At 41.2% G+C, this 13628-nt stretch overlaps 1 protein-coding gene across 5 annotated transcripts in view; it reads left to right on the forward strand.

The window, feature by feature from the left end:
- The first annotated feature begins 12686 nt into the window (after positions 1–12686).
- tnn (tenascin N) overlaps positions 12687–13628 on the forward strand; it is a 57773-nt gene continuing 56831 nt past the window's right edge. For all 5 annotated transcript variants that reach the window (XM_079529161.1, XM_079529162.1, XM_079529163.1 and 2 more), the window contains exon 1: positions 12687–12811. The gene's annotated coding sequence lies outside the window, so the exon portion shown is untranslated. The remainder of the gene's footprint in view (positions 12812–13628) is intronic.

The raw sequence follows: 13628 nt of genomic DNA on the forward strand, positions 1-13628 counted from the left end.
CTCGGGACTCCTCGGGAACTCTGCCCTGTCTCATCCTTCTCGCTCTGACCTGGTCTGTGACCCGTGGTACAGTATACTGGTCCCCGCAGAGGAGCACATGTCTGTAGTCTGTCCATGTGACACCTAGTTTAATTTGTAGCATTAGGCCCTTTCCTATGAGCTTCTGTTTTCACTTGAGGTATATATACTATCATAATCTCCTTTGTCTAATGCTGTATGTTATCTGTCACCTATTATGCAGGCTAGTATGTCACAAAACATGGTACTGTACGTACGGTGATGCAATTAATTTGAAATATTATATGGCGTTCACTATTTTCATATGAAACCATAAACTAAAGCTCAGTATTTTACCTGTTTCAAAAAATTGCCTATAGGGAGAAAAATGTACATGAATTCAATATCCTATATTTATGTCGCCATGTGCAATGAATGACTCCCTCTTTCCAGGATGTCGTAAACCTCTTCAGAGGAGGAGCCAACGTTTTCAAGCTTTTCACCCAGGCAATTATCCCCGCCCTTCTTGCAGGCTTTCTGCCGATGAAAGGGAATAGGGCACAGAATATATTCATATATAGGTAGCTCAATAAATCGCTTGAACAGCAAACTATTCATACTTTGATACTTTGAGAATGGAAAAATACCTGCAGTGCTCTCACATTATTAAACAAACATATACAGTACATATACATAATAGTGCATGCATCAAAACCAAGGAAGCATACAAGCCACTTTAAAAACAATCAATTTACTATCACAAATATTCTATTTTCTTTCATATAACATTCTAATTTGTTGTAATTGTGTAATTTCGATGAGTAGGATGGATCCAATGACATGGCTGTTGCTCATAGCATTGCATCCATTGCCTGTGAGTGATTCAATCACAATTAAGCTAATACTATCCTATTTCAATATTCAACACAGAAATGAGATCAAAGTGCAGGACACAGACTGAAGGAAGAACCAGATATTTAATACATAACTATCTTCTTGACACATGTTTTATGGGACTTTGACACACGGGTGATATGGGGATTACATACCAGAGACCGAATCAGCAACATTGGAGGATTTATGCTGCTTCTCTAACCAACCATGACATGTCGGCATGGGAGCCCCCACCCCACTCCACCCCCGGCCATAGTAATCAGTGGACATTTGAAGTGGACACAGTCCATTTAGTGAGAGGCCGTGACCTGACTGACTCAGAGGTCCCTGCTTCCCTAGACCTTTTTAGGAATGTCTAGCATTCCCCCTGGAGAGAGAGAGAGAATCTAGCATTCCAGAAAGAGAGATAGTTCATTGGCTTGGTCAGGTCAGTTCATTGGCTTGGTCAGGTCAGATATGTACATACATATGGGCATGTATGTACATGCAGGGAGGCACACGTGACTGCATGAGATCACCAAGCCTATATTTGGAAATGTCAACGTACAGACAGGTGCATTCATAGAGCTGCAGATTTGACTGTTTGGTCTGTTACCAAGATGACCTCCTCTCTGTTAGTTCTGTCTGATTTATGTTTTCTAGGGGCCACACGGTACAGGGTAAGAGATTTATGTTTTCTAGGGGCCACACAGTACAGGGTAAGAGATTTCCTGGAAGTTATATTGTCATGGTCCTCAAAGTAAAATCAATGGGCCAGTTAAAACAATAAACAAGAGAGGTTTAATGTGTTGACACTGATAATGGTGTTGTTTACTTAATATTAACAATATCCAATACATGTGCTGCTGATACGTACATAGGCTGAAACATGGCTGCTCCCTAGCTTTTGACTTCAATCTGCTATATCGCTTTGCTGTCAAGACGGATAGAGTACCATCATAATAATTGTCCCAGTAACCACAAAGGAGATTTCATTGAATGCATGCCTCCTGCTCTCGTGGAACATTTTTGTTGAAGTTCTAATAAACTCAAGTGAGATGTTTGTGTACGGTTTAGGAATAGGATAATGTGTTTGGCCTTGCACGCAAATCCATTCGCTGCAGGACATTAAGTTCTTCTCTCCTGTAACTATTTTCTCCATGAGGGTATACATATGTACAGTATTTGTGTACAGTATGTGTAGCTCAACTCACAAGCACCACATTAAATGTATTGCAGGGACATAAATTAACCACAGAAACCTTACATAGAACATTCAGCGGAAATGGCTGATCTACAAGCTCACGCCGTGTTGCATTAAGACGTGTTGTGAGCTTGTAGACTGGCTATTTTAGATGCAGAGATTTGGTGTAGAGGGAAAATCACACCCATGTGAAGTGAGGGGCGCTCTCATCATCGTACATAATAACGTAAAATATACACTAAGCCGATTTGCTCAGACACTATATGACGTAAAATTCTCCATTATCAATGGGAATTTAATGTTTGTGTAGGACGGAAATCTACACTAATGCTGAACATAGGAGCCCCTCAAAAGGAGGGGACCAAAGTATAGACTCCTGGGTGACTATCCAAAGTGCCCCGCCATGAAAAAGTAGCTTTCTGTGAAAACAGCCCTGACAGCATACAGCCGTACAAAGTAACTCAAAATGACACAGATGATCTGTGGATGACATGTGACTATGGCTGAGTTCTGGATTCAGATCCATCATCCATACATAGTAGGCACCTCAACCTGAGCCACAAGGATGCCTCTGAAACATCTGCCTTCAATCACGGCATAGAAAACCGGGAGCCTTTGCCACAGAAATTACGTGAGCATGCATTTCTGTCTCCTCATTTCGCAAAAAGATGTCTAAATGATGGACAAACGTATATCAAATCTAATTGACGCAAGCCTAAAACGAGTAATTCCAATATAACCGCTATTTAGAAATGAATGGGGAAAACACTGGCGAGGAAGACAGAATGTCAAGTTGAATGAGAATCACTGTATGCTCATTCATATTCATGGTCATGGCACTGTGGCACAATATCAAAATGAGCTTATTTGGAGAGGACAGACCGCATTGAACCAGTAGTTTGACTGATGAGCAGGCGTTGACAGCTGAGTTTCCTGTAGTGAATGTGGATACCAGTTCTCAGGGTTGGGTCAGGCCTGTCACAGGACGCTGTGCAGAGAGATGACCCCAAACCACTAGCTGGCACAGGCCAATCCTCACTGGGGTCACTGGCAGTTTGTTTGGCCCCGCAGAAAAGAAACGGGTTTAGAAACATTAATATCTACAGTGCATGTTGTCATAGGGTTGAGAATTGGTAGCAGCTCGCCAGTCAACCATCACTCCATCCCCGACAAAGGAAATTATTTTGATTTTGTAAATGTACACCCGACGTCACCCTTAGTGTGACTGGCCTGGGCCAAGAATTCCTACAGTCTTGGTGGTCCGCCAACAGTATTGTACACCATACTGTAAGTGAAATCACAGATGTGTCTCATACTCTCATTCTGTCTTTCTTTCTCTCTCTTTCCCCCACAAATAACACAATTACTATTATCTCATATTTCCTATTTTTCCTGACTTTGATTGGTTGGTCAAAAATTTGACATTTGATGAGTGGTGCTCAAATGTTGAACAATTTTGTACTTGAGGCGTCCACAGCCATCTGACAAAAAAGGTAGTATTTCATACATTGGCCTACACACACACACACACACACACACACACCTTGTAATTTCCCAAACTGCGTGGGCTTAACATGGTATAAGTCATGCGGAAAATGACCTTGCCACACATTTTTCAACTTGGCACAGCACACTGCAATGTCTGTCTTTCTTTCTTGTAATATATTACAAGTACCTGCCAATTGGATTCAACAAGTTCTGTTTCAACATCATATGGAACTAGAAAAAGTGCCCTTCTGGGCACAGGTCTCCACCAGGAGGATAGGAGTGTGTGTGATGTTTGGTAAAATGTTTAGGAGTAATCTAAACGTGTGTGTGACGACTTGGCCTGTTGTAGCGCCACCATGAGGCTGATTTGAAAACTGTCAAGTGGCATTTCTTCCTCAGCCTAGTATCCGTGCACAGTTTCACCGCAATCGGACGCTGCGTTGAGGAGTTGAGGCGATTTGTACAAAACAGGTACAAAGCGGGCTACTCCTGAAAAGTTTAGAAGCCAATCGTATCCAATACGAAAAAATAGATTAAATTTCACGATTTGCGTGAAATTTGGATAAAATCTGAAGGAGTAATATTAGAAAATGTGTTTTACATATGTCGGCCTCCTGGTGGCGCTATAAAAAGCAGATTCGAGGCAAAGATTTTTCCATGGTCTCTAGGGAGTGTGCATACAAAGTTTTACACAGATCCGTGCAGTTAGAGGTAAAAACACTTATCGGCCAGTTTTAGCGCCACCATGAGGCTGAGTTGAAAATGTTCAAGTGACATTTCTTCCTCGGCCTAGTGGGAATGTGTGTGCACAATTTCACGGAAATCACACGATGTGTTCATGATTTGCGGCATTTTGTTTGAAACTGAGCACTCCTGCGAACTTTGGAAGCCAATCTTAGGCATATGGAGTCTGAAAAATCTGAAAGACCCGTTTCGTTGAATGGCTCTAGAGAGACTGTGTACCAAATTGCGTGATGTTTGAACAAAATCTGTAGGTGTACTGTCCAAAAAATTGTTTTGCACAAAGCAGCCTCCTGGTGACGCTATAAGAGGCCAATGTGAAAACCGTGGGGCAGAGGTTCAACAAACTGTGGCATTCAGGGAGTGTGTGTGTGCAGAGTATGGCTGTGATCAAGCCAACGGTGCCAGAGATTAGCTGTCCACGGACGGACGGACACACGGACGGACTGAGTGTAATAAATACTCTCTCCCCATGCCTTCGGCCTGGTAGAGACAATAACGTGCAATAAACTAAAACAGTGTCTAATGTGGCTGTATTTAAAACCTTATGAAACCCGAAAAGCCGGCACAAGACCATGGATACTTGCATTACATTTGCCCTGCATATGTTAGCATGCCTGTTTGTGTGTTTCAGACAAGAGACCATTTAAGTCAATTGTGGTAGGCCTACACTTTAGAGATAAGTGGACACATATCAGGAACATGTCTGTGACTGTTTGTGCATGCATAAATGTTCATTATGGCAAGCATTCAGAGAAAACGTAACACATAACGACGTCTTAAAGGGAATACACATTCACCACGGAACCATATGGCTCCAGTTTATTTATCTCATAATTCACTGAGGCTTGGTCTACACTGCTGGCTCCAATCTGATTTCCTTTGCACCAGTGTAACTCTGGCCCAGTTTACACGCTAGCAAAAATTTACCTGTCTCGAAAAGAATTGACCGGTGCACATAGGCACACAAGAATACCGGTAACTGGATCATGCTTTATCCTGCTTTCTCAAATTTAATTTTGTTGCTGAATAAACACAAATTAAACACATTCAATCAAAATGATTTAACCGGGGTATCCAGACGTAAAAACAAATCCATCCATACGTCTACGACAATGGAATGTAGCGTTGCAACTAAGTGATGATAAGTAGTCTGATTTAAGAAAGCGGTCAGACTGGTCTGTACAGTACAGACATGACGTCTACTCCAACTTTAAACATGCTTCATGTGCTAGATATTTTGCGGGTGCTATTTAGATCTATCTGTCAGGGCCTATTTTCCAAGCGGCCCCTCAGAGCAACCCCCTTTCTGATCAAATCAGCCTCTTCAATCAACAGTTTCCGTATCCACGAGGAAACATGCAATCAGTGCTGTTGCAAATCCCCACGACCACAGTTGGTTGGGGTGCATAAATGTACACCATATGGTCCTAAGGATATATGTATGCACTTCTTGTGTATTTTGTATACAGACCGAAATGTGTTTTGGGGTTTATGTTAAGACGTACAGTCAACGTAAAGAAACAATGAGCTGCATATATGCTGATGTCATCAAAATGTGTTTAACACTGATGTGGTCGGCACTCAGGAAATGCTATGGTGAGCTAATGGTAGATGGGTGGAAAAACATCCATCTACACCGCTATACAGTTAAGTATGTTTTGTCTATTTTATAGAGCAGTGTTTAGTCTTTGGACGTATGTAGAAATATCAACTAAATGTGTTCTTTGTCTTAGAGGTATGTCAATTTCACCACAACTGTTTTAAAGTCAGAGTTTGTGTACTAATAACGTCTCAGGAAATACCACAATCATAACTCCTCACTTTTATGTGGTTTTCTAGGGAGTAAGTGGTTCATTGGTGGGTAATTTTTACATGATTGACTGCACCGTGCCTACAGCGAGCTGAGGATCTGCTCATTTTTAACAATCCTTGCAAGTTTTCACATATGGCTGTCCTAACGTGAAATATATGAGCATCAGGAGGACGACTATTTATACTGCCTGCATGGGAGCAAAAACAAGACGATATACAAGTGCTGCAGTAAGAGGTGTTCAATAAATTACCCTTGGCATTTAATAAGCGTTCAACTCTGCCTACTTACACAAACAGTCTGAGGGGAAAGATCAAGGCATGCACGTCAGCAATGATCACCACCACGGCTACATTAGACTTCAATCAATAAAACACCAGATAAATTAATGCTTTGTTTGAAACTCAGTGGAAGTGCAGCAAAGCATCTCTCAGCATACAGATTATTTTTCCTTTCTTCCTTTTCTCCCCATAATGGAACCTTTTATAAAAGGCATGTGAGTTACAGAAACTGAGCTTTGGGGCAATGTCATATTCTTATGAAATCTAAATCTCATCTGACCCTTCATAATTATGAGAACAGAACACAATGGAAGGTACATTGAAACCATGCACTGAGATCATTTTCATTTTATTTTGTTATTCCTCAGTGGCATTCAAGATTTTGCGCCAAGGCACACAATAATGGCCAAGACAAAGTCTCAAGCACACCTGAATTTATAGCGAAACTGTTGCGATGCCACACATTGTGAGCTCATAGATCTGCTATTTTCATTTTTGAAAATCTGTGATCAAATAAGAAGTATGTAAGAAATAGCCCCTGACCACTATTTTGAAGGCAATTACAGTCAAACCGTATGGATATTATCAAAAACCTATTTGACACTCATTCTAGATCTATATTTATGTATATATTCATAACCGATATATTTTCGGCTATATATCGGCCATTCTCGGTCAGCGACTGTACAACAAAGTACAAATTGGGCTTAACAACGAACTAAGCTGAAGTCTACCTTTCAAAGGTGGAGGCACGTAGGGTGAAGGCCAGTCCGGTGTAGTAAGACTAGGTCTAGCCATCTAATCTGACACTAGCCTGGGATCAATACCATTTTTGATTTTCTGATCTGGTCTGGTCACGAGGCGTCCGGAACCCACGACCAGAACCTCCGGCGCCGTGCACATCCAAAATGATTCAGGTTTAAAATGAGTCGGGTTTAAAATTGGTTTAGTTTAGTATAATGATAGTTTCATTTATTTTGGTATAATAATCGTTTGATATGTCCATCTTTTATTCTAACTCGTAGCGCGAGTAGCGAGACTATAATTGATTTGCATTATGTGGGGAACAAAAACTATGCGACGCCAACCGGAACCCCCCATTGGCACATGACCCATTTTCTTTCTTCTAGACTAGATAAAAAGAATACCAGGCTTTCCTCCTGGTGACGTGAGGTTAATCCATCACCATCTTCAGGGACCGTGGTGAAGCATTAGTAACTTTTAACCTGCTCTCTTCCCGGCTGATCACTGTTTCCATTTTACAGCAGTAAACATTTTGATGAGGACAAAAACGATGCTAGCCACATGCTATATTGCCTTGTCATATTGTTGGGTAGCTCTCTACCAACTAAACACATAAAGGACATTCCAAAATAATGGTTGACAACAGTCAATAACAACAGAACAGAGACGATTGAATGTTTCATGGAAGAATGATGCTGTAGGCCTATCCCTCCAATACAGTTCCAGACACCGTTAGGAACTATGCCAATGTGCATTGAAGCCGTTTGAATAGACTTTGGTGATCCAGTGAGGCACGTACTTTCTGTTATTCTTCTGAAGCAGGTACATTTTTGTTAGCCTTTTGTATAACCAAGACTAGTATTTGGTTTTAAGAAAACCCTTATATACTGCATTGACCACCGGGGTCCCTCTGGTGCCCTATTTTTTTTTTCCCCCTCCATGCCAAATGGATTCACTAAAAACCACCAATCTACATGTTCACCACACATCACGTTGCACAACACAGCTTGTAGATCAGCTATTTTTATGAATGTTCGCCTACTACATTATATACTATGCCCAGAAGAATCTTTTACTGGCATGGAGTTCTCTGCCCAGAGCCCAGATCAAAGGTTGTGACTGCATGGCAGTCCTCAACACAAATCGGTAAAGGCAGGTCAAGACTGCAAGTTTGGTCTTTTTTCCCCTCCACAGAATACAAACCCAGACATGTTTTTATGTGGTGAATATGTTTTGTATATTCATGTTTTTATATGCCGTTGTATATTTGACTTTTTGTGTGTTGATATGCCGCTAAAAGCCGTACTCCAGTATCTCTGTGCACATGCACAGTCACACACACATGCACGCGCACACACGCACATACCGTAGTGAAGTGAAGCAGTGAAGCATTCAGTAGACAGTAGCAATGCCCTACTACGGTATTTTTCTGCATTGTAAATGCATTGTATGCATGTATTATATGTATGTATGCAAAGTGCAATACAGTATTGCACTTTGTATAAAATATCATATTGTCTATACCTAATATTATTGTAATATATACGTACAGTAAGATGAGATATGGGATGGGGAATGATGGGATCTAGAGTAATATATTTCAAATATATATATATTATGCAGGGTATTTCCTGTCCTGTGGCATTCTCCCTTAGGAACCAGACAAATACTCCATATTTAGATTTAGATTTAAGCTTTTTAGATTTAAGCTTTAATAGGGAAAGAGAGACACCGCCACTGGGTGAGGGGAGATAGGGAGAGAGATATAGAGATATAGATATAGAGAGAGAAAAGAGAGCGAGAGTGCAGGTCAAAGAGACCATGCATCTGTGACTGATCCACATAGTTGAATGAAATGAGCATCGTATGCACCCTGCAGGCCTGCAGCACAAACCTGTGGGATTAGCCTATCTAGCAGAGTGGTTGACCTTTACGTCTGTGATTGTTTATAGCTAAAGGCAGTTAAACTCGCCGTCAGTCAGTGGCCTGAAATGCACTATGAGCCCATGGCCCTGTAATCTTACCGACAATGAACAGAGAATGAATAACAGAGTAAGGAAGAAGAAGGTGTACTGCCACTATTAATGAGGGTTCTGTGAGAATCGGCCGTTACTTTCCATCACACGGGATATGATGGAAAGTAAAGAGGACACAAAATACCCCCTTTGTGAATGGATTTGTTGTTTCCGTTGAAGGATGGCGTGCATTTCTTAACATTGCTTGAGCCTTTGATAGAGGCAAATATGAAGTTATTTCACATATTACAAAGATTTAAGTCAAAGATGTTCCTCAAGACAGTGAATGTCAAGCTTGTTGTTTGTTTTCTTCTGCATTCCTGCTATCCTGTGTCACTCATGACGCCTCTGGACGTTGATTTGGGATCAGATTAGGTAGAAAAGTACCGTTCGTTCTGATACAAGATAAGAACTACTCACACACATGCACGCACGGACGCGCACACACAGTTATTTATATAGTGCAAAAATCATAAAAAAATTGTCTCAAGATACTTTAGTAACAGTAGTCAAGAAAGGCCTTTCTCTTACAGACACCTTGGTCACCTGCAATTTATTGTCCTGAGCAAGAGATAGAACTGCAACCACTTCCCGGCTGTTCAATAGTTCCCCCGTAGTTCATGTACTGCTCCGTATGCTTAAATGCAGAATTCCAGATGTATTCTTACCGTATGTGCAAATGTACTTGGCACATCAGGCCAAAACTGGGAAAAGGTTTGGTAATAATAGGTAAAAGCTCTTTCCACTGTTGGAGATTCTAGGAACTAACACATGAAATTGCATAAAGGGAGTGCAGTGTCCTAGTGGAGGTGGTTATAAATCACAATGACATGATGCCGGTGCCTGACCATTAATGCATTTGTATGTGGGGAGGATGATTTTTAATTATATTCTGAATTTTCCTGGACTCGGGGAGTATAAAAGACAATAATTATTTTTCAGTTGTCAAATTATTCAAATTAGACCATTTTTGTTGGTTTTGAAGAAGCATTATAATGGATGGGGATAAGGGGAATGGATTTAATTTGTTAGGGGAAGCAGTGTCGGGGGTGACCTGTTCAAAAATATCCAAACCAGATGAGAAAATCTGGGAAAGTGAATAACTAAACTAACATTCTCCGCTTCCTTAACATATGCTGTTGTTGTGGCCCTGAGCAAGGCACTTGCACCAAATGACTCCAGTGCCCACTTCAGTGAAAAATAGTAAAGGGCTTATTGTTCTTGACAGATTCCTGTTGTGAATGTAGATAGAGTTGCAAAGGCACTGAATGCCTGGCACTGAAGAAATAACTCTTCGCTGAATACAAATTTGAAAAACCGTCCTCAACGGCGATAGAATTATCTTCCTTTAATCAACTCTCCACTATGAAGAGATGACTACAAATACTGTTAATCAGTGTCACTGTCAACTGTTAAAAAACAGTAAAATAGTGTGAGTCTGGAATATGAGAATCAGTTATACATCCGTTATGCTACATAATAACTTAATGGAAAGCCTCAGCTTCAATTTACTTTTTTTAATGGAAACCAGTACCAGGTAATTATCTATCTGTTTGGGAGAAAGCATGCACTCCTGAACCAATCAGGCTGTGCAACGAATTCACTGGACTGGACATTCCACGTTCTGTCTGTTAACTGTCTGTAATGACATGCCATTATGTTTAAGATTCTCTCCCTATCTCTTCCTTCATACCTCCATCTACCCCCCCCCCCCCCCCCTCCCTCCCTCCCTCCCTCCCTCCCCCCATGCGTATGAAGTGAAGATTCCTTTACAGAAGTAGATACCATTTTTCTTTTTAAAGAAAAGAAAAAACTAATTTGAAGCCATCGTTACACAGCAATAAGGAGCGGGATATTTTCTTTGCTAGTGATCTCTTATTAAATTATTTTCAGAAATCACTGTAGAGAATATGTGGGGACAGCTTGGACCCCACAGACAGTATTGTCTCACATCACTATTCCAGTTGGTGAGAAGGCACAAAAGAAAGGCTCAGAGTGGCATGTTGTCCTTTAACAACCAGGGCACCTGGCCTTTCAGCAACAGCTCCAGTTTCACCGGAGCCATCCCACTCTCCCCAGTGTTTCCACAGAAATGCGAAACCATAGCTATATATTTAGACACAAAAAGCCACTGTCAGCATAAAATATCACCAACCTTGACACCTGGGGGTCTTCATAGATGGCGATGAGGGTCTTTGTGAGTGTGTGTTCGTGTGTGCATGCCAGTAGGCTACACAAGTATGTCACCAACACTTGACTGACATTGTTTGCATACATTGAAGTGCTGTTGGATATAGTTATTTTGTACCACACTGGGTTTAGTTTTACTGTGTATCCAAACAACATACAGTAGTTGCTGAAAAGTTAACTAATTGGCGTGTTTGCACTGAAGTATATAATGTTGATATGGCAAGGACTCAAGGAGCAATAGTTCAGCTGTCTCTGTGCTTCACAGCTTAAGGGTTTTGGATGGAAATGGGATCTGTGGTTTGTATCTGGACTTCAGTGAGTTGGCCTATACTGCTTCTCTACTGCTTCTCTGTGCTTCCTTGTTTTCAGGAAGCCAATGTGAGAATGTTTCACAAAGAACAATGCACAGAGCGCAAATCGAATCAAGACTTCTGTTCTTTTTTGAGGTTTTGGGTTGATCTGTTAACCATCAACTTAACAGATGACCTTGGATAAATCCTCTCCAGGGGGATCCCAAACCCCATAACCCCATCATATTTTATTCTTCTTTCCCTCCTTCCCTCCTTTTGTCTTATTCTCTCAGCTGGTGCAGTCCATTTGACCAGCTGAATTCTGAAATTCAGTACTGCTGTCATTTTTGCTTAACATGGGGCTGGAACTAAGGCCTGGATTTCAACCATTATGTCCTCAATTTAACCATTAAGTGCTCAGAACGTGAATACCCTGAATCAATTGTGGGTTTTTCTTGGCTTCAGCAAGGATCTCTCCAGTCGTCCCTGAGATTAATTTCATCCTCTCCTGCTACTGTAGCGGGAAATGTATAGGTGGGGGAGACCTTGGTGAAGCTCGGTTTTAAAACAAAAAAGGTGAGAAAAAATGTTGATGGGTTATAGAGGAAAGCTGGGGAGAGAGACAAAAAAAGAGAGCGAAAGAGAGAGGGAAACGGAAAGAAACAGAGAGAAGCAGATGGAGAATGTGAGCCATGATACATAGTTGAAGGGGATTGAAGTATGGTGTAGCTAGTAGTAGGAAGCACCTTTGAAGAAGATGATTTACTCAGGGAGAGAGAGAAAGAAGGGAAACAACTCCATCTCTACCTCTCTCTCCTCATCTGATTCTCCCTCTCTCTGGAACTCTATTTCATCCCTTTGAGCAGAGGAGGACAGGAGACACTCCCAAACGAGCTGCCCATTGGCTAGGGACATTTTGTGAGGAGTTTTAACAAGTTGTGGGAGAGGAGGGAGGCGGCCACAGTAAAGAGAGTGAGGGGTTGTGTGTGTGTGTGTGTGTGTGGGGGGGGGGGTTCGGGGGAGGAGAGAGAGAGAGAGAAAAGAGGGGACTATAGAGCAGGGGTCTCCAGATTATTGGCCTTGTCAACAGGTGGCAGAGGGAGAGTCTGTGAGTGACAGTCTTTCAGAGGAGAAAGAGAGAGACAGAAGGAGAAAGTAACAGAAAAGCAGCAAGGGTAAGGCAACTTTTTGCTTTTTATTTGAACCCATTTAGGACTGGGGACTGAACACCCTCTAAATTAAGTTTTTCTTACGTCAAATATTTTATTCAAAAATTACAAAAATATTATGTTGTATATACTATATAGTATACTGTACATAGCAACAACCTGTCTTGAATCGGTTAAAGATTTTGTTTCATTATTGAGTTATTCATCGGAGAAGGTACTGCTGATTGGAATTTTACAACATGCAAATGTTTTGTGAAATCTTCTTTATTGGTATTAGGGCAGCAGTGAGTGCAATTCTTGCTAAATGACCCAACAAACCTGCTAGAAAGTATTGTTTTATGAGAATTGGATATTGGTAATTATTGTGGTAGTTCATGACTTATTACATGTTTATGCCACTTGAATTCTCAGGCATTTCTTGGACTTGTTGGGCCAGATCATACAGTTGAATCACTCACAACAAGTGTCAACAGAGACTTGTAGTTGTGCATGTTCTTGTTAAGGAAAACAGTGAGGATAATTTATAGACAAGTGAGAGACATCAGCTATATCACTCTGCAACTGAACTCCCCCCTCTTGTTTATTTACAAATCTCCTGGAATGGTCTGCATGTGTAAAGGAAGTAGTTACACTTCATCGTTTCCTCTCTTCTTGCCTGTTTCTCTCTCTCTCTGTCCATTCTCTTTTTTTCATTCCTCTAGTTTATTTCTCTTTCCCCTGTCTAAACTCTTCACTTCTAAACTCTTCACTTGTCTTTCACTCTGTCCTTTGTTAACTTCATCTTTTTGACAGTATCACTGACCCCCCCCCCACCCCCTTGCCC

Source organism: Electrona antarctica (genome assembly GCF_951216825.1).
Source record: "Electrona antarctica genome assembly, chromosome: 19".
Taxonomy (NCBI): domain Eukaryota; kingdom Metazoa; phylum Chordata; class Actinopteri; order Myctophiformes; family Myctophidae; genus Electrona; species Electrona antarctica.